This window comes from Pongo abelii, chromosome 10 (genome assembly GCF_028885655.2).
Source record: "Pongo abelii isolate AG06213 chromosome 10, NHGRI_mPonAbe1-v2.0_pri, whole genome shotgun sequence".
In the NCBI taxonomy this organism is placed as follows: Eukaryota; Metazoa; Chordata; class Mammalia; order Primates; family Hominidae; genus Pongo; species Pongo abelii.
In genome coordinates, this window is record NC_071995.2 from 104,683,770 (window position 1) to 104,706,635 (window position 22,866).

At 43.3% G+C, this 22,866-nt stretch overlaps 1 long non-coding RNA gene across 1 annotated transcript in view; it reads right to left on the reverse strand.

Annotated features, from left to right (window-relative positions):
• Positions 1-2,500: 2,500 nt before the first annotated feature.
• The window catches only part of LOC134759451 (uncharacterized), a 70,237-nt gene continuing 49,871 nt past the window's right edge, over positions 2,501-22,866 (reverse strand). The window contains exon 5 of the long non-coding RNA XR_010135674.1: positions 2,501-3,097. This is a non-coding gene — a long non-coding RNA (uncharacterized LOC134759451). The remainder of the gene's footprint in view (positions 3,098-22,866) is intronic.

Genomic DNA, 22,866 nt, shown 5'->3' on the forward strand with positions numbered 1-22,866 from the left:
GTTGAGTAATTATTAGGCACTCAGCAAAGTGCCAGCCACACAGTGTTGTATGAGAGAAATATAAGGCAGAAAGCACTGGCCACCAAATGCTCAATGATTTGCACAGATGAAATAAGCACCCAGCTGGCCCCAAAGTATGCAAACTTTGGCATTCTAGCCGAAGGCGGAGGCAGCTACTGGGGAGCTTGACATGGAGAAGCAGTCATACACATGTGGTATCACCCACCAGTCCTTGCCACCAAGACCCATTTCTTCCCTACCCTAAACTACCTGTTAACTGTTGAATTTTTTTTCCCAATTCAAAGCTTTCTTGTTTCCATTTTATTTCACTGTGTTTCAAATGAAGAAAGGAAATACAAGGTGACTTTTGCCTTTCATATTCTAACCACATCCCACTCCATGTCCTCTACTGCCCAGGAAGTCCCTCCAGACACAACCAGCAAGGCAGAGGAGGTATGTACAATCCTACATTCATCTATGAAGTGCTACAGTGAACAGAGACGGGGACATGGACTGAGGTCACCAGGAAAACCTCCATGGGAAGGTCAGAGTTATAGAAAGGCCTAAGATGAACTTGACCTTGAGAAGCAGGCTATGAATTATATCTGTTGATTCTTCTTGTGCCACATCCATTCACCCTCATTCTCATAATAGGATCCTGCTACTCTATGCGGAAAGACCCCATTGCCTGGCCCTAAGAGTGAGCAGGGAACCCAGGCATGGAAAATCATGGGAATCTAATCCCCTTGACTACTGTGATTAGCTCATGGATGAACATGTTTGTGTCCCAATATGGCCTAATCAGTCCCATCCCCAGGACTATTGCAAAAGAAGCAATATCTTTCTATAAAGTTGCTAACCTGGTAGCCTGAAGCAGCCAGGGACAGATCATCCAGTGCCTGCCTGAAACTGAAGCCAATAAAGAAGAAAACATAGTCTAGACATGGAGAAATGGACAAAACCAGTTCCTAGAAAAATCACTGGAATCCCTGAATCCAGCAATACCTGACTTTGATGTCAAATGGTCCTGGATTTTAAGTGACATTTTACTCAATAACTGTAGTTTGGGGATTGCTTTTTGCGGTTTTGCTTTTTGCTTAAAGCCAGTCCAAATTGGGTTTCTTTCATTTGCGGTGGAAAGAGCCCTAACAAATTGACTCATAAAAAAGAGAAATGGCGGAACAGACATGGAGAACAGCAAGAGCAAGGACCTAGGGATAGGGATATGGGTCTTTTTCTCAAGTATATACATTGAGAATCATAGAAGATAAGAGGCCAGGGAGCATATTATGAAAATATCATGTGATAGGAAGAGGCACTTGGACTTCCCCTGAACTTTTGAGAAGCAAAATCCCGAGCTGAAATTAGGAAAATACATGCCTAGACCCAAAGGTATCTCATGAACTGGCTGGTCCAGTTGCTGTTCCTCTCACTCAGGGAAACATCTGCCACATGCCAGATGCTGTACATCTGTGGTTAGCATTGTTCTTTTAAAGAATAACACAGATTCTTCTCCAGGCGAGCCAAACATTTTCATTGGCTGTGGTCAGGGAGGGAACCAGGCTCCTTCAGATGAGTTTCAGCTGACATACTGCTGTGGGGCACGTCTTTCAGGGAAGCTGATTCATCTTCAGTCGGTCAGCTGTGAGGGATGCACACCTGTGTCCTAGGATGACTTTGGGGGAGGAAGGGGGGACAAAAGACCTTGCTGGGCTTCAGCTGCCTCTGCAGATGCTCTTACACTGGGGCTGACACAAGTACAGCCACGCCCAGAAGGTAGCCAGCAGTAGGGTTGTTCAGCTCCTAGGAACCCCCACTGGGGGCTCTTCCTCTGAGTTCTGTCCCAACCAACAGCTGGAGTTGGGGAGACTGACATCTGGGCTTGATTTGATGCCCCACTTATCCTCCTCTCAGATGTCCATACACTACATTCTTCAACCATTGCAGAATGCAAGTTGCTCGAAGTTGCTTTGATGGTCAGGGCCCAAACAGGGATAGAGGTGCAATCACATCATGCCTATATTTGACAAGAGAATTCTGCTCCATGTGCTGAGAGAGACAGAAAACAAAATAGACTGAAAGAGAACAATATAATGGTCATGGCCTGAGTGACCTGAACTTCCATCCCACTCACAGGGCAGATGCTATAGTGAGTATGAGATGGTATGTGTGAATCTGTGGTTCCCACGGTAAGTCTCGGTTCCTACAAGCCTCTCGCTGCATCAGCAGCTTGCCTGGCTGAGTATACCGTCGTGTTGTTTAATGATGGGGATACATTCTGAGAAATGGGGTGTTTGGCACATTCATCACCATGCATATATGATAGAGTGCACTCACACAAACCTAGATGGTAGAGCCTACTACATACCTAGGCTGTATAGTCTAGCCTATTGCTCCCAGGGTGCAAATCTGTATAGCATGTGACGGTACCAAATGCTGTAGGCAATTGTACATAATGAGAAGTATTTGTGTATCTAAACATAGAAAAGGTACTGCAAAAATACGGTATTATAATCTTATGGGACAATCATCATACATGCGGTTTGTTGTTGACCCAGATATTGTTATCCCCCACATGACTGTGTTTATCAAAATAAGTAGAACTAGCTGTTGGAACAAACAATGCCAAAATTTAAGCAGCATAACATAATAAAAGCTGATAGTCTGCCCCCTCTTACACTGTGAAGTGAATCCAGAGGCTCTTCTTGGTGGCTGTGCTCTGAGCAGTACTCAGAGGACCCAAGATCTTCCATCTGCGACACTGCCCTATCGAACACCCTGGAAGGGGATGAGAGCTGCCGCTCGTCAGATTCCCCAGAAGCAGACTCTGAGATGGAGGTCAGAGTGCAGGACATTCATTAGGGAGTTCTTTGGGGATTAATGCCTGTGGAAGGGAGATAAGGATGCAAAACTGGGTAGAGGGAAAGGTCGAGTTGCCACACAATCCCCCAAAATGGTTTCTGCCAGCTCTCTGGAAACTGTGGAGCTAGGTGGCCTTTCATAGTTGTCCTGAGTCAGAGCAAGGTGATGATGCCATTAAACCTTTATGTTGATAAGTCATTGGATGCAGAAGAGGACCATCTTCTAGCAGCACTCCCTACAAATGAGGAAATAATTTTTTCATCACTAAAGGGAGACCCAGGTGACCATCAAAGCATCCACCACAAGAGGACTGGAGGAGGGGTTGACAATCTTGTAGCAAATAATTTAGGCTTGGTAGTTCATGCCATCACTGTCACAACTACTCACTTCGCTGTTGCACATGAAAACAGCCATAGGCCGTATGTAAATCAATGCGTGTGACAACATTACAATAAAACTTTATTTACAAAAACAGGCAGTGGGTCATAGTTTGCCAGCTTCTGAATTACAGGATCACAGAAGTATTTAAGGACAAGCCTAGAAGTGACTTTGGTCATTCCTATCCATATTCCATTGGCCAGAACCCAGTCACCCCGCCCCAGTTTAACTGCAAAAGGAAAGGAAATCTTTCTGTGAGTCCCAGAAGAAAACAAATGGAATTTGTGAGCATCCAGCCAGACTATGCCACAGTGTGATTCTTGTGTTGAAAACCAGTTTTTCAATGTGATACAGCCCTGAATATATTATACATTTTTACATATCTATTACTAAACAAAATGATATGCACTTTAAAGGAGACTTATGAGATTTTCAAGGATACTTTTCATCGTGTGTGAATTTTGCTCCACTCACTGGTTTTAGAACCTAAGCCTCATGTGTCTGTGATGTCGCATCAAGTGAAGAGCATAAGAGTAAAGAATTGGACAGACCTGGGATTATAGCTCAGCTCTGGGTGGCCAGGCACAGATCCTTCTTGATCCTCAGTTTGCCTGTCTCTAAAATGAGATGATAATAGTGCCCACTTCATGTGGTTTTTGTAAGGAAAAAAAGTGCTACAATATACACAAAGTGCTTAGTGGTTGGCACATTGTAAGCACTCAATAAATAGCAAAGATAAGAAGAGGTACAGTTCGTGACCAGCCTGGCCAACATGGTAAAACCACATCTCTACTAAAAATACAAAAATTAGCCAGGTGTGGGGGCAGGTGCCTGTAATTCCAAGTACTGGAGAGGCTGAGGCAGGAGAATCACTTGAACCCAGGAAGTGGAGGTTGCATTCAGCCAAGATCATGCCACTGCACTCCAGCCTGGGCAACAGAGTGAGACTCTGTCCCCTCCCCGCCCCCAAGAATAGAGGAGGGACACATAATTTAGATGATCAAAGTCTGCTGTGGTTTGTTGGGTGTGGTGGCTAATGCCTATAATCCCAGCCCTTTGGGAGGCCAAGGCAGGAGGATTGCTTCAGCCCAGGAGTTTGAGACCAGCCTGGGCAACATAGGGAGACCCCCTTCTTTATTTAAAAAAAAAGTTAGCTGGCATGGAGATGCACACCTGTGGCCTCAACTACTTAGAAGGCTGAGGCAGGGGGATCGCTTGAGCCCAGGAGGTTAAGGCTGCAGTGAGCCATGATCATGCCACAGCACTCCAGCCTGGTGACAGAGTGAGACCCTGTCTCAAAAAAAAAAAAAAAAATCTGTTGTGGTGACTTATGTAAGTTGTGGCATCTCCCTGGGCCTTGATTACATCCTCTGTAAGAACGTGGATAATCAGGTGGTTCCCCTCAGCACACAGGCTTGAGATGAGTAAGAGTTTCTGTGGCTCCTGTAATTAAAAATAAATAGAAACTGATAGTAACATTTATCTGATAGGGTTGTTGGGATGATAAAGTTTATCTCAACAAAAATGTGTTGAGGGCAGATTATGTGCTAGGAAGCATAGTTGGCTCTAGGGAAAACAAACATGAATAAGATATTGTATCAGTGATCTGTCCCAGAGCTTAGCAGTTTCAAACAATTTTATTTTCCACAGCTCTGTGGGCTGGCCAGGTGGTTCTTCTGCTGGTTTCACCTGGGCTCTCTCACACAGTGCAGTTACTGTGGATTGGGCTCAGCTGGGATGGCTGGGAAGCCTGTGTTCCATGACAGTAAGCCCCAGGGAAAAGCACTTCCCCAGCCTCTGATTGTATTATGATTGTTGACATCCCATTGGCCAAAGCAAGTCACACAGCCAAGTCCCAAGTCAATGCGGGAGGAGACCACACAAGGGCACGGATACCAAAAGGAGGGATTCATTTGAGGCCATTACTGTAACCATTTACCACAAATATCTTATCTGTCCTTAAGAATGCTGCTGCGAAATGTCCATCTCGCCCCTGCTAGATGTATCACTCTCCACAGCCATCTCCCCTGACATCTCCCAAGGAGGAGGCATTTATAAGATAACTGCCTGGTGAGCTTATGCAACATTGCATAAGTCTGACTTTCCACTCAGCATCAGACATCATTAGACTCATCTACATCATTAGATCACTCCTACTCACATTCCACTGGCCAGAAACCAGTCACAGGGCCACACTACAACTGCAAAGGAGGCTGGGAAATGTAATCTTTCTCCAGGTCCCAGAAGTGGGGACTGGCACGGCCCTCACAGAGACTCCTACATTGATGCTACTTGTGCCTCCACAGTGTCCTTCACACTCTAGGAGACTCACAGAGGGATTTCCCTTTGCCCTTTAGCACTACATGGCTGACAGTTGTAGTCTGGGGGAAGATGGTGGCGTTCACAGGGGAGATGGTGGCATTCACGAGGGTTGGGCTGCTGACCAGGCCTAGAGTAGGATGGGTTCAGGAGAAGCCAGACATTGTACTAAGGTCCCAAAGTCTTGATATGAGCCCCTCACATGGACACTGGGTGGCACAGCCCTGTAGAGTATGTCTCTGCTTACCTTTTGAGAAGACAATGTGGAGAGACAATTGGCCTTATCATTTTTCTAGGAAGGTAGCATTTTGTGGGTTGTTCTTCCTCAAAACCAGACGTTGACTAGGACTTGTCTCCTCTCACTACACAAACGACAAGGTCTCATTTCTTGGGCTTTGGACATAACGTCTAGGTCTCCAGGAAGTGTCCCCCATGAGCCCTCCCCTTGCCGTGTCCCCTGTGTCTCTTGTCTCTCCTTGGTCCTATAGTAGTTCTCCCTCTTAAGATCTTCCCTGGATGCATCTCTGTACTGCTTTTTTCTTTTTGGGGGACATTTCAACCCTCCTTAAAGAATGGGGGACTGGGAAGGGGCTTCACTGAGTGGTAGAATTCAATGATATGAAAGAAAGCAAGACCATCCAAAGACCATAGTAATTCAGGCTAATAAGACTCAGAGGACAGACAGAACAGATATTTAATTGGCAGACACACAGAACTGCTGAACCATTTCCTTGACCAACTACCCAGGGCCAGCTCCATAATCTGAAGGACTCAGTGTAAAATGAAAAATTTGGAACTCTTTGTTCAAAAAACACAAGGAAAGAGCCACTAGAGATATTAAAATATAAAGCTTTTCCTTCCACAGTCTCTCTTGCAACTTTTCATGATACTTTTTATTTGCTATTTAACGTCATTCTCAGTAAAGTTAAAATTTTACATTATTAGCATACATTTTACCATTCACCTTTATACTGTGCACTGACAGTTCTAAGTGCTAGTATTAAGAACATTTAACTCACATGCTGAATCCCCAAAATGATACAATTATGCAATTCTTATTTCCTAGCTCTTACATGCATGTGTATTTCATTCATACCAGAACAACAGAAATGGTGCATAAAAGTAACATAGGGTTAGGCGTGGCGGCTCACACCTGTAATCCCAGCACTTTGAGAGGCTGAGGTAGGTAGATCACTTGAGGCTAAGTGTTTGAGGCTAGCCTGGCCAACATGACAAAACCCCGTCTCTACTAAAAATACAAAAAATATATATACACAATAAATACAAGTACAAAAAAAAAGTGAAATAAAAACAACTACTTTTTTGTTTTGTTTTGTTTTAGACAGAGTCTCACTCTGCCACCCAGACTGGAGTGCAAAGGTGAGATCTTGGCTCACTGCTACCTCCACCTGCAGGGCTCCAACAATTCTCAGGCCTCAGTCTGCTGAGTAGCTGAGGACTACAGGCACATACTACCATGCCAGGCTAATTATTTTTTTTATCCCTCCCAAAGTGTTGGGATTACATGCATGAGCCACTGCGCTCAGCCTCATTTCTTAATATACACACATTCTCCCAATACTCTCCATCTTCCGCTTAGGGATTAGTAAAGAAGGAATGAAAGGAAAAGTAACTATGGATTTCCCTCTGTTTCTTTTCATTCTATACCTTCATTTTCAGCATAAGAAAGGATATGAGACGGTTACTTGGTGTTCATGTTTTCTAGAACACCATTGCCTTCTTTTTCTTGTTCAAAGCAAGCTCTGGTTTGAATGGAAAGCATGGCCCTTGGGGTTGTCAGTGTTCCCAGTTATCCACCACAGACATAACATACATAACCTTGTACTCACTTGAGCCTCACTGAACTCATGCCTCATGAGTTTCCCAGAATTTGTGCTCAGGGTACATCACAAATACTATATGCAAATGGGGTGGCAAGCAACGGCAGACAGGCAAATTAGGTATGTCTTCTGCTCACACACACGTGCCATTGTCCAACCAAACTTCACTTACAAAATGTGAGTTCAAAGATCAAATTATCAAGAATTTCAAGATGGCAGCAGCAAAGCATTAAATCAAGTATAGGCAGCTTCTGAGCCCAGGGCCCTGAACATGCCCATGAAGCTGAAATAGCCTTATGGAATTTTCACAGACACTTCCAACTAAACATGTTGCAAAGTCATGTCATGATTGACCCAGAGAACCACCATCAAATATCCTCCTGACCTTCTCTTCCCCATCTCAATAAACGGTTCCCCAACTTGCCCTCTTGCTGATATCATACACCTGGTGTTCATGCCAAACACCCCTCTCTCCCTCACCACAGCCCCTTCCCTCTACCACATTTAATTTATTGCCAAATTCCATCGATGTGTACCACCAAAATATTTTCCCAATCTGTCCATTTCCATTTGCCCCCACTATTCCTCATGAAAGCCACCATCAACACTTGTCTAGACAACTGTAAGAGCCTCTCAACTGGTCTCCATTCTTCCATTTTTGTCCCTTGCAATCCATCCTCCACAAACGTTTTAGAGTGATGATCCTAAAATGTAAACGGACTCCCTTCAACACTTGTTACTGAAATCCCTTCATTAACTGGCTCCTTCAGACACTTCAAACCTCAGCTCAAATGCTGTTTCCTCTGAGAGGCCTTCCTGGAGCACCCAAAACAAGGTGACCCTGTCCCATATCCACCCCCATGTTCTTCTCTTAGAGAATCTGTTTCTTTCCTTTACCACACTTATCAAACTTGTGACTGAATTTGTGGGTGTTTATTGAGCTACAGTGCAAATTCAAAGAAGACAAGACTGTTCATTCACTGCACTATACCCAGCTACTAGCACAGCATTTGGTCCATGGTAGGCACTCAGTTTTTAAGGAATGAATAAGTGGATTCACGAAGAACGGAGAAGGAAGCATTGAGACTAACTCCCCAGTCTCTGGCTTAGATGACAGGGAGCTCGTGGGGGCACAAATGAAGACAGGAATTCTAAGGGGAAAATAATTCCCTTGGAAAAAGAATGAGCTGATGTGTGTGAGATTTCTTTGTAAGCTACAGGCACCCATATAAATGTGCAATTGGAGGTAACAGCACCAACTCCAGTTAGTGTAGGCTGAGGTGACTGTACCTTTAAGCCAATGCACTTTGAGGAAATGGGGCACTAGAAATATTCATACCCCAATGATTGGCATGGACCAGGACTGGCCAGGCAACAGGACATATGGTCAACTCAGGAATAGATTCTAAAGACACAGGGCCCAAGAGCAAGAGTGCAGGGACTTCAGATCATTCTAGAACTGAGAATAAGAAAGTCCTTAGGAACATAGGCAAAGTTATCTCTTCTTCTTCTTCTTCTTCTTCTTCTTCTTCTTCCTCTTCCTCTTCCTCTTTCTCCTCTTCCTCTTCCTCCTCCTCCTCCTCCTCTTCCTCTTCTTCTTCTTCCTCTCTCTCTCTCTCCCTCCCTCCCTCTCTCTCTTTTACACCCTCACTCTCTTCTGTTCTTTCCCAGTTCCAGGTTCCCAGGGAAAGACTGTGATTGGCCCAGCTTTGGTCAGGTGCCCAGCCCTAGTTCACTCAGCTGGGACCCGGGGGCAGGAGACTACTTCACAAACACAGCATCCAGGTAGTATATAAAGCCAGGCAAACACTCTAAAAGAGATCAGCTACAAACTCTAACATTAAGGGGTTCAGACTCGGCTGGCCAGGCATGATGACATGTCAAATGAGTGGTAGGGTCAAGCATTTTTTAAAAGCCCTGAGCAGGGAAAGTCAGTCAGGGAAGACTTCCTGGAAGAGGTGAGCCTTGAGAGACTGTCAGACTTTGGATGGAGCAGCTGGGAAGTGTTTCAGGAGAAAGGAACAGCATGAACAAAGGCCAGGGGGCAGAACAAATGAAGCTAAATTGGTTATCTCATTTTGCTTCTGATATTCCCCCATGTCACCTCATGGATCTTTATTGTGTAGTCATTTTTTTGGTAATAATCTGTTTGAGGATTTGAAATCCTCACCATCTTCCCGCTCCCTGTTCGGCAGACAACAGTGAGCACCTGCCTATTACTGACATCGTCTGTAGGGTTTGGGCCACAAGACTAAAAGTGCATCCGTTTTATGAGAAGCTGTTGAGACCATTTACAAAGATTTCTCCAGCAGAGTTTTTCAGATCATGCTATTAATGGGTCAACCAGTACATTTTGTAAGTGACATAAAATACAATGGAATAGAACATAGCAGAATTCATTGTAGGCAATAAGGGTAAACATAGATTTGTGAATCTTTTGTTTCAGTTCCATTTCTATGGATGTGCAGGTCATGGGGGAAAATATACAAGAATATTGTGAACATCACACTCTGGGGACTGTTGTGGGGTAGGGGGAGGGGGAAGGGATAGCATTAGGAGATATACCTAATGCTAAATGACAAGTTAATGGGTGCAGCACACCAGCATGGCACATGTATACATATGTAACTAACCTGCACATTGTGCACATGTACCTTAAAACTTAAAGTATAATAATAATAAAATAAAATAAAAAGAATATTGCACTGGGAGGAACCTCAATCAGACTCTCCCTTTATTACCTTCTCCCTGGGAAATGGCTTTATGAGACAGACTGAGTTGGAAGGTAAGTTGGAGGGTCAGTGGTATTAACTGGATGCTTTCCTAAGATTTGAAATGCGGATGGAAGAGAATTCTCCAGCTTTGGGGTTTTATGTTTTAAAAATGTGCCAGAAATGTATGGCATGCTGAAATATAAACTGCTTCTCTCATTTTCCTCTCCTTCTTCACTCCAACTTCTTCCAACAAAACATGTTCCAAAGTAATGTCATGATTGACCCAGAGCACCACCATCAAATATCCTCCTGACCCATCTCAATAAAAGGTTCCACAACCTGCCCTCTTGCTGACATTATACACCTGGCGCTCATACCAAACGTCCCTCACTCCCTCACCACAGTCTCCTTCTATCCATCAATAGAGCTATAAACAACGAACAGACAAAAGAGAAACACAGTGATATGAAATATTGACACTTGAAGGAAATAGGATTTGCTGTTCCTCGACTTCAATGTGGATTCCCTCTTGGAAACGCCTTCATGGTGACTGGTCATGACCCTTAAAGTGTCTCTCTAAGATACAAAATGACCAGACTGCCCTCCCATTCATGAACGGACAAACCCAAATCTTCAGACAACCACACGAAGCATTCGAGTCCACAGACTGCTCAGGATAAGCCAGTCCCTGCTTAGCAAGCTAAACAAATATTCAGCCTCCTGGCTACTTGGTCAAGTTCTTAAGAGCCCACAGATCTGGCTGCACCCTTCCCTGCCCATGGAAAATTGTAGTGTTTGGATCAGTGCAGCCACTGAACAAATGGCTAGTAGGCCTATGAGCTGCACCTTGATCATTTCACTGTGGGAGGCCAGTTTCTTAACAATCCAACATTAAATTCTCCAGTCCCTCTTTTCTCATTATACAATCCAGCTGTTTCCTGCAGCCGCCTGCAGGGATGACAGCACTGGGCTGGGAGACTGGGCTCCAACACCAGTCTCCAGTGCTGTCTTAGCCAGAGCTCAGTTACTAGTCTTCTGTCCCCTTGGAATTTCATTTCTTCATCTGCAGAATAGGAGAACCTCTTCTCGCTTCCCCTGCAGGGCTGTGGAGAGGATCAGCCAGCACGACTGCCACTTCTTTTGTTAAGCATAGGGTGGTGGTAATGTTAGAAGCCACCCTTCCTGGCAGGAGTGGGGTGGGAGTCTGGAGGTGGAGGGGGAGGGAGGGGCCAGGGTAGGCGCTCAAACCAAATGCTGACCCAGTGATACCTTCGTTGTACTTGGCCCTTGGCCCACCCACAACTTTCCCAGCAATCTTGCTGCTGCCGCACCTTAAAACCACCCAGCAAGAAAAGGGGGAAACTATTTCCCTCAGTAAAGCCCTCAGGTCCTCCCTCTGAAACCAGAGCTTCGGGGAGAGCAACAAGTGAGTAGTGACTCAGTGTTTAGTCTGTAGCCCTGCGTGTGCACATGACAACTTAGGAGGGTCTCACTGAGCAACCAGGGCCGCTAGTCAGAATCTGTGTGGGAATGAAGCAAGTTCAAAGGGCAGCTGAGCAAAGATGCTGGTTCGGGGAAGTCGGGGGAAGAGGGTGAGGATGCAAAGGTTTGAAAGGCTGCCCTGGGCACAGGGTCAGCCCTGGGATGGGCTGGGGTCAGCCGGGATGGCATCCAAGCAAAGGCTTCTGGAGCCAACATGAGGATGTTTGGCAATCAGAATGCTCCTTCCCAGTGGATCCCTGGAAGGGAATGTAAACAGCGCGTGGGCTCCTCGGGGCCCCGTGCGTGACCAGAGCCAAGTTGGGGAGGACAGCTGGCTCACTTCGGGCTTCTGGTCAGACCCCCCACCTCGAGCCCTGGGGGTGCCAGGGATGATACCCCCCTGTCACAGCCATTCCAGAAGTGGAAAATGTAACGTGAGAAACATCTGCTCCTCTTCATGGGAGAAATTGGGCCTCGGTGTGTGCATCTCTCCTTCCTCCTCACGCCTCCTTCTTCAATCTCTCTTTCGTCTCGACATTTATAAAAATAAAATGTGATGCCAGGGCTTGTAAACCAAATCCCAGAGATAACTGGGCTGTGGGTTGAACGCGTGCTTCACTGGATACCACGAAGGCCAGCCTGCCAGGGGGAGGTGTGTCCCGAGAAGAGGGAGGGAAGGGAACAGGAAGCAGAGAAAGAGTCGGAGGTGTGGAAGGAATCCAGGGAACAAGGATAAGCCGAGCTCACATCTTGGAGATGTCACCACCTTCTCAGTCCATCTGCCTCATGAGAGCTGAAGAGGCTTTGGTTTCTCTCTTCCTTACCTTGGAACTTCCTCAGCCCCAGTCGTGCCTTCCGCCTGCATCTTATTTCTTAGGAAACTTACTGCCAGGACTCAGCAAGTCATAAATAATGGTAAAATAAAGAATATCTGGTGGATGTTAAATAGTTCAATGAATCAGGCTAACTAAATGTCTTCCTGCTTTAACCGAAAGGGACCAGTCAGGGCAAAATCAGCTTTTCCCTGCCAGCTACTACCAATTCAAGCCATGCATTTTGACCAAGATTTGGGTCAAATTGAGCATCCCTAATTATTTTCTTCTATGTTATGGAAAAGTCTAGCTATTCTCTTAGGTCTCACCTCTTATTGCCCTCTCACTCAGTTCCTGGCTGTGTCAGCCTCTGTGCTTCATAGGAGAACCAGAGACACTCAATGCTGATTACTGTGATGTCTTTCAAGCATATACTATTGATTCAGAGACTAAAATGTGAAAAGAGAGCAGTGACTTGAACAAAGAGGTCAGTTATTTGCTGCTCTGGATGTGGAGGGATAAAACCAAGAATAAAATATTCTTTGTGTCATAGCAAGAGCCAAGATGCTCAATTCGCTTTCTTCATAATGCATCATTTTATAATTGCCAGACACTATAGTACATGTTTTATATGTATCTCCTGGCCCTCCCACTAGAAGATAAGCTCCATGGGGGAGAAACCTTACCTTTTGGGGTTGATTATTCACCACTGTATTCCTATTGTGCAGGACAGTGACTGGAACATAGTAGACATTCAGTGAATATTTATTCAGTGGATAGATGGTTGAGTGAATCTCTCTGAGCAGATTAGATCATGGATGAAAAAGTGAAATATCTAACTATACAAATACAATGGGCACAAACAGATATACACGCCCCCACAGAGGGGACTGTGAAGGTTTGTGAGTGAATATGATGGCAGGATAGGAGTTCTCTGGGTCTACCCACACACACACATCCACAGAAATCCAGCTAGTAACTATCCATAGAAAAAAAACCTTCATGAATATCTCAGAACTCTGGAGTGAGGCTAAGACATCCTTTGGGACTGCAGAACTGAGGAACACCTCATGTGAAGGGTAAGAGTGATGGTTTCTATTTGACCTCATCAACCCTCCCCCAAGCAGGCATTGCACCACACACAGGATTCCCCTGGGCCCATGGTGGACATTCAACTTTCCTACCATTTTGGACCCCCTGCAGGAGACTCATCCCTGTTTCATCCCATGGGAAACATTGGGTGTACCAGCAGAGCTACATTACCAGTTAAAAAACAAAATAGTAGTGGGGCCTGTAGTGACAAGAACCCAGATCTTGGCAATGGCTCTGTATTCCAGCCAACAGTGGAGCCACATAAAAGAGACTACCCAACAGCACAGCTCTGCAGGAAGCACTGCCTACAGCTCTGCAAGCTCAAGTCCCTAGCCAGCTTCCCCACCCAAACTTGATACTCTCCTTAAGCCTTCTCCAGGCTGGGTGGCAAGTGCAGGTCAGTATTTACCCATGGAGGGAGCATCTAGCCCTGCACAACCCAGAGGCTGAGCTGTGATCCAACCAAGCCCCAGCTCTCCTCAATCCCTCTACAGGCTGAGAAGCAAGTACAAGTCAGCATTTACCCACATATGGAACATCTGACCCCACACAACCCCAGCAGCTGAGCAGTGACTCCACCAAGCCTCAGTGCTCTGCCTGAGGCTATGTTAGGCTGGGAGGCAAACCCAAGCCTACACATATCTGTGGACATAGCCTCTGGCCCTGGCCACCCCATGTGGCCAAGCAACAACCGCAGAAATCTCACCCAGCCTCAGAGCCCAGCACACAGCCCTGACCAACTACAGATTACAAACAACAGTACCACCCAGCCAAAGAAGGCAACCTGCAATCCTGCCCAGTTAGAGATGACCACAGAGCCCAGCCAGCAGCTCCACCTGACTACAGAGTCCAGCCAGTGGTCTCAACAGACCGCGGAGGACAGCGCTATATAATCTTAGAGCACAAGAAATGTCACAGCTCAACTATAGAACCTGACACCAAAGTCTGTCTATATGGGATCACTACCAGCTGGCCATCCAGAATCCAAGGCTAGATTAAATAGTAAAGGTCTATCACCACCAAAGAACACCTGAAAATGCCAGAAGAAGTGGTTATATCCTCAGATGAACAGGCACCAATGCAAGAACACAACAATTATGGAAAATCAGGGAAATATGACACCATCAAAAGAAATTAATAAAGCTCCAATAATGGACGCTGAAGAAATGGAGAGCTATGCAATCACTGACAAAAAATTCAGAATATTCCTTTTAAAGAAGTTTAGGAAAATTCAAGATAATATAGATAGAAAATTAAATAAAACTTCGAAAACAATTAATGAATACAATGAGAAGTTTGACAAAGAAATAGAAACAAATAGAAATTCTAGAGATAAGTAAAAGAATAACTGAACTAAAAAAATTAATAGAAAGTGTCAACAACAGATTTGATCAAACAGAAGAAAGAATCGATAAGCTTAAATGTAGGACATTTGAAATTATTCTATCAGAGGGGCAAAAAGAAAAAGAATAAAGAAGTCCTACAGGAATTATTGGACACCATCAAAGGAACCAACTTTCACATAACAGGATTTTTGAAAGAAGAGAGAGGAAAAGGCCCAGAAAGCATTTGCAGTGACCTGGATGAGATTGGAGACTATTATTCTAAGTGAAGTAACTCAGTAATGGAAAACCAAACATCGTATGTTCTCACTGGTATGTGGGAGGGAAGCTATGAGGATGCAAAGGCATAAGAATGATACAATGGACTTGGGGGGAAGAGTGGGAGGGGGCAAGGGATAAAAGACTACAAATACGGTGCAGTGTATACTTCTCAAGTGATGGGTGCACCAAAATCTCACAAATCACCACTAAAGAACTTACTCATGTAACCAAATACCACCTGTACCTCAATAACTAATGGAAAAATAAAATAAAATAATAAAAATTTTAACAAAGGAAAGAAAATAGTGGCTGACATTTCCCCAAATCTGAGGGAAATGACAATATCCAGGTACAGGAAGCTCAGGGATCCCCAATCAAATTCAACCCAAAGAGGAGTTCACCAAAAAACAAGATAATCAAATTATCAAAAATCAAAGATAAAGAAAGAATACTGAAAGCAGCAAGAGACAAGAACATATCACATTCAAGGGAGTCCCAGTACAGCTATCAGTGGATCTCTCAGTAGAAACCCTGCAGACCAGGAGAGAGTGGAATGATATATTCAAAGCACAGAAGGCAAAAAAAAAAATGCCAACCAAAGATACTTTCTCATAAAATTTAGGTCTCTTGTAAGCATGTGAAGCAGATACTGATTTTATTCCTATTTTATGGAGGAAGAAACCAAGGCCTAGGGAGGTTGAGCTACTTGTCCAAGTTCACACAGCTTGTAAATAGCAGAGCTGGGTTTTGAACTCAGTTCAACTGGCTTCCCAAGTTCTTAACCACCATGATTGCATATCTATTTTTATAGTATCCCAAAACTACTGGTTAATACATTATTACTGATATAATAATTATAAACACGGTGACCATATCATAGGTGATTAGTTTGCTAGGCATTGTTCTAAGAATGTATTTCTTATTTAATCTTACTTATTTAATTCTTATTCCTATTCTTATTCTTATTCCTTATTTAATCTAATCTACTTGCAAAATGTATTCCTTTCTGCAAGTGCTGTGGAGTGAGTACTCTTAGCCACATTTTGTGGACAAGAAAATTAGGCTAATGCAAAGTAAGTGGTAGAGCTGGGATTTGAACCCAAGCCTACTAATTCCAACGGTTGGATATCTCCAACTCCCTCCTGGTATTCATGTCGTTAGCCATTAGACTGTCTGCGATTCCTGTTTTGACTTTGCCTTTGCCTTTGCAGGTGGAATAAATACCTCTTCTACTCTCCATGTTCTGTGCTACATATTTCTTGGGACCTACGGTAAGGAAGATTATTGGGAAAATACAAAGAATTAATGTTGATGCTGTCAACCTCTACCTTCTAGTATATCTATCCAGGATAGCCCTGGCTTTCTGCCCTTTTCTACAAAATCATCAGATAACACTCCCATAAGGACCTTCAAATTTACAGACACTGTAAGAATGCTGCTCTGCTAGAATACCCTTGGTTAGAAAAAACTGAACTGGGGTGTAATCCCATTAATGAGAAGAATGGCTTCATCAAGTGGAATCTGTTTGAAATCATCCCTGTAAACAACCCCTAAGCAACAGAAGGAGAAGGAAACATATGCAGAGAAAGAAGTCCAGATGCTAAAGAGAATGCCTTTTGGCATGTAGGTTTAGAACCTCCAAATTATATCACAAAATCTGAAAACAACCACACACACAGTCGGAAAATGAATAATTCAGAGATGCCTCTAGGTATTTTCCAGAAATAAGTGTGTTACACTGTTCCCATTAGAATCAACATTGTCAGTGTGAGGCTTACACACTAACTGAGCTGGTAAATGCTCCTGCGTATAATTTAAGCAATCAAGGAATGATAGTAATAGCCCCTAATATCTGCATAAATGTATGGTGTACAATACTTTTTTGCATATATTATGTTACTTTATCTTTACCACAATCCATTGAGATCTACAGGACTTCCATTTAGATATAATAAAACTAAGGTTCAGATTTTAGGTTTCTTGAATTCAATCCATTGTTTTTTTTCTATTGCTCTTAACTGCAAATAATAATGATAGTAACAATAACAACAATAATAAAGGATGCTAAGGAAATGGCGTGGGAAAGCAGATATACTCCCTCCACAATTCTGCCTGGGTTGTGCCTGGTGTATTGGCTTCTTGTACTTAATAAGAGATGATGAAAAATGAGTTAAATGGTTGTGATTCCTCCCTTCTGTATGATTATAGTTAAATAAGGCAATAGTGCTGACCATCTAAGGAACAAACACTTATTTATTCATCAATACAAGGACACAGGGCTTTGCTAGCACATAAGAAACTTTTGTGCAAATTACAAAAAGATGCCTTGCCCACTAAACTGACGTAATGCCAGGCAAAGACACAACTACTAAGAAACACAGCACTGGTCAGATATTAGCTCCCACTTGCCTTGTAGGCCAGGAACACTGTCCAGTGCACAAATTGCACAGCCAGAGGCAGAGACTAACCCTCTAGAGGAGTAGACATATATGAATATTATTACGGCAGTCTAATAAATATCATTAAAAGAGATTTGAGAAAGGCACCACAAGACATAGTGAAGGGAGTGGAGGTCCATTTAAATTTTTACTTTCAATACTACCATTGAGGTTTGAGAAAGCCCAACTCATGCCACCCTTTTTCCCTGCTTCTGAATCAATTGAGAGATAAAATTTTAAAAGAAGCTAACATTAGAGAAAGGTCTATGGCCAAGTAAACTTCTTCATGAGAAATCCCAGAATCAGACCAACTTACCCACTTGGTTAGTTGCAAACAGTGTTGGGTTGTCACTGGCTCCATATTGGGAATAGCCATGTAAAATTCAATTTTTGGAGAAGCTAAGCAGAATGTGTGTTTCCTGCAAAGTAGATTATATAACAGAGAAAAGGGGAAGAAGGGTTTGTGCCACTGATTCCCAGTTCCTTTTCCCAAGTTTACTAGTGAAAACTTTACTTCTTTTCACCTGGAAGGAATGAGGGAAGAGGTAGAGAGTGTGCAGTAGCCTTACAGTGGCAGAGCTCCTCCCACATGGAAAGAAACACTGGGTCTGGGGAAGAAGCCCACCCTATCCTCAGTCCCCACTTAATTATGATGATGTTATTCATTTCTACCCCCAGCACTCAACCATGAGCGGGAAATAGGTGTGTTTCTCTCTCCATTTCATCTCCAGCACCTATCACAGAACTTGGCACATAGTAGGCACTCAACAGATACTTGTTGAAAAATAATGATTACACGCTGACTAGTAAGGTCAGAAAGGCTTCCAGAAGGGAAATGGCACTTGAGTTAAGCCTTGAAGAATCAGTAGCCAAGAAAAAGTGATTGAGGGGAATTGCACCATAGTTCAACAGAGATAGCAGGGTCAGTGACAAGGAAAAGACAGGAGATTGTAAAATATCTAGTATGTCAATCAAATGGGTTATTGGAATGCAAAGGGATTAAGCAAGGATGAATCATGAAATAGCGGAGTAAGGTAAGAGTTACCACAACAGCAATTGTAACTTCCCATATATGCCTCCTCCAAACCTCCGATTTAAATCCCATTTAAATGGAGATGCATCAGAAGAGAAAAACATCTTCAACAGAGCAAACAAAAGAAAAGCAAAGATTAAATTAGAAAAAGTTCTGCTGACTTCTTTGTGGGAGGGAGTCCACTGGAAAGCACATTCTGGAGTCTTGTCTCTCATGCTCCACCTTGAACCAGAGCACCAGAACCCTCAAAGCCAACTCACTGACTCATTCACACTGTCTCTCCAAACTACACAGAAACTGCCTTTTGAGATAGCTAGATTCCTGATCCTCTCTTCACCCCATCAGCTCCTCCATCTGCAGATCACTCTAGAAATACTATTCCCAACATTAACATGGCACTATCTCTAGATACTTGGGTGTGTTGCAAAGAAAACAGTTCTGAAAGGAGTGCAAGCAGGAAGAAGGGGAAAGGAGGTGGGAGGAATTTCTCAGGGCCTTTGGTTTTCAAAGATTATAGTAAAAATTCCCTAATTCAGAGAACACATCAGTGGGAGCAGAAGACCACCTTTCTCAGGCATACCCACACTTGAAGGGCACACCTGAGCTTTGGGCTTACATCCCAGAGGAGGGGCCTCCTGGTATCCTGGTGGACACTAAATGGCACTAAAGATGATAATTTCTCCAGCCCTCTCTACTGGCAAACTTGAGGCTAGGATAGACCTAAAGCTCTCCACGGAAGGGTCAGCAAACGGAAAGAAAAACTATACATTTATGAAAAGATTCTGCAGCTTAAAGGACAGAGCAATCTTTCGAAGACTAAAAGTAAGACAACACTGATAATAATTTTCTACAAGGCACACAAAGTGTTTAAAAGACATGTATCTGCTTGGCATCCTTATCATCACAAGAGAACAGAAGAAGCAGATGAACTGAGATGAAGACAAAGGTGCAAAGAAAAAGAAAACTGTTGCATCATCAGGCATGGATTCAGCACCTACTATGTGCCAGGCACTGTCCTAGGTACTTGGGATATGGGAGTGAAACAAAGCACCTACAGAGCTCTGCCCCATGGAGCTTAGCAGGGAGAAATAGACAACAAACAAGCAAGATGAATAAGGAAGTTATTTAGCAAATTAAAAGGTCATCTGTGCTGTGAAAAGAAAAGGAGTGGGGGGGTGGGCACAGAAATAGAGCAGGTAGGGGATGAGAAGTGCTGGATTGTGAAGTTGCAGTTTGTAACTTGCAATAGGGTATTTAGGGCAGGCTGGACTGAGATGGTGGCATTTGAGGAAAGATTTGAAGGTGAGGAAGCAAGCATGTGGGTATCTGGGGAAATGGTGTGTCAGGCAGAGGAAACAGCCCATGCAAAGCCCCAGGGGTGGAGGGTGTGTCCAGGGTGGTTGGAGTGAGCAAGGGAGGAGATGGCGACACAGGGTGAGGAGAGGCCATACCACGAGGCCTTAGAGGCCCTTGTAAGGCTTTTGACTTTTTCTCAGCAGGAAACAGGAGCTCCTAGGGATTTAGGAGACATGTGGCAAGATCTGATTGACTCTTCTTAAAAAATTACTTGCATGTAAAAAAGTACTTGCATGCATCTCATTTAATTTATACAGCAAACATATGAGGTATGTGACATTATCTCCATTTTACAGATAAGGAAACTGAGGCCCAGAGCAGGTAATAAATTTACCTAAAATTACCGATTTTGTCATTGTTAAAGGTAAGATTTGAACCCAGGAAGGGAGATGGGGAGATGTTGGTCAAAGGACACAATATTTCAATTATAAGATGAATAAGTTCTGAGATCTAATGTACAGCATGGCAACTATTGCTAATAATACTGTGTTTTTGCTGGGCACAGTGGCTCATGCCTGTAATCCCAAAAACTTTGGGAGGCCGAGGTGGGCAGATCACCTGAGTTCAGGAGTTTGAGACCAGTCTGGCCAACATGGTGAAACTCCGTCTCTATTAAAAGTACAAAAAATTAGCTGGGCATGGTGGTGTGCACCTGTAATCCCAACTACTCAGGAGGCTGAGGCAGGAGAATTGCTTGAACCTAGGAGGTGGAGGTTGCAGTGAGTAGATATCATGCCACTGCACACCAGCCTGGGCAACAGAGCAAAACTCTGTCTCAAAAAATAAAATAATAATAATAATAATGTGTTTTTTACTTGAAATTTGATAAGAGAGCAGATTTTTAAGTGTCATCCTCATCACACACATACACACACACACACACACGGTAATGATGGGTGGTGATAGATGTCTTAAATGTGGTAATCATCACACAATGTATTCATATATCAAAGAATCACCTTGTATGTCTTCAATACACAGTATTGCTTTTTATTTGTCAAATATTTTTAAATTATAAAAAGAATAATACAAACCTTTAGAAGTTATATTTTAATCAGAATAATTTTCTTTGAAAATATTATAAATATTATAAAATATTAATTCTCAAAATGAGCAGGGAGGGGCTGTAGGGCTCACCAATTCAGGCTTCCAGAAGGAAATCTCAAAATACATTTTGAGCTCAAAATGAAATTTCAAGGTAACTGATCATTCTTTGAGTGTTCTGAACTTATTTCCTGAACACTGGCTTTTAAAAATGAAAGGTAGATCAGAGGTAGACACAAATCAGAGGCAATTATTCAAAGATGAAGAATAAAATGAACTCATGTATTAACAGCTCTGAGTAGAGCTGAAAATTCTGTAAAGTAATTAACTGAAAATTACTTCATGGTAATATGGTACTTTCAGTTAATATTAAAAGGATCAGTTCCCTGATTCATAAATTTTACTGCTGTGATTTTTGGTAGAACAAATATTAGTTTTATGACATATTCCTAGTATGGGTATCCACTGACTCTAAACGGGTCACTCTGGGTACTGTATTGTGGCTAGATGATGGGGGTCAAAGATGGAAGTAGGATAAAGTTTAGGAGACTAGGCAGTAACCTCATTGAATGAAGACAGCAGCTCAAGCCAAGATGGAAATAGCAGAGTGGGGAAAATGGACATATTCCCGATATATTTGAAAGTAGAGTCAATAGGATTTCCAGATGGATTGCTTATGGTGTATGAGAGAAGAATCAAGGATGTATCCAAATTTTCAGCCTTGGCTGGGCACAGTAGCTCATACCTATAATCCCAGCACTTTGAGACGCTAAGGAGGGAGGATTGCTTTGAGGCCAGGAGGTTGCAATCAGCCTGGGCAACATAGCAAGACCTTGTCTCTACAAAAACAGTTAAAGAATTAGCTGGTCACAGTTGCACATGCCTGTAGCCCTAGCTACTCAGGAGGCTGAGGCAGGAGGGTCACTTAAGCCCAGGAGTTTGAGGCTGCAGTGAGGAGTTTGAGGTATGTCACTGCACTCCAGCCTGGCTGACAGAGTGAGATCTTGACTTAAAAAATAAAGTTTTTGGCCTCACTAACCAGAAGGATGGAATTTATATCAATTGACTAAGCTGGGGAAAACCTTGAGGGGAACAGGCTCAGAATGAAAATTAGAAGTTCATTTTTTGACATGTTAAGTTTGAAAAATCCATTAGACATACAAGTGGAGATGTTGAGTACGCAGTTAGATGTGTGAGTCTGGAGTTCAGATGAGAGGTCTGGGATGGAAATGTGAATTTCAGAGTTCTCAGCATATGAATGAAATTTAAATCTATCCACGAGGCTGGGTGGGATTATCAAGGGAATGGCGGTAATAGAGAAGAAGACCAAGTCCAATTATTAAGGCTGTCCAACAACAACAGAGGAAAAATCAGCAAAGGAAATGGAGGAGTGGCCAGAGAGATAAGAGTAAAACCAAGAGGGTGTGGTACCCTGAAAGCCAAGGGTAGTAAATCAAGAAGGAGAAAGTTATTAGCTTTGTATATGCAACTGATAGGCCAAGTAAGATAAGGACTGAGAATTTACCATGGGATAAGTTCTCAGGTTAGGCTTGGGGACCACAGTAGCAGAAGCCCAATTGGAGTGGGCTTATGAGAGAGTGGAAGAAAAGGAGAGAATTTTGTTTCAAAGGGAAGCAAAGAATAGAATGGCTTTGGGGAAGTAGAGTCTCAAGAAGTTTGTTAGTTTTTACGGTGGAAAGGATAACAACATATGTGTATGTTTGTGGGTTTAATCTAGCAATGAGCAAAGATTACTAATTGATATGGTTTGGTTGTGTCCCCACCCAAATCTCATCTTGAATTGTAACTCTTACAATTTTCACCTGTCATGGGAAGAACCCAGTGGGAGGTGATTGAATTATGGGGGCAAGTCTTTCCTCTGCTGTTCTCA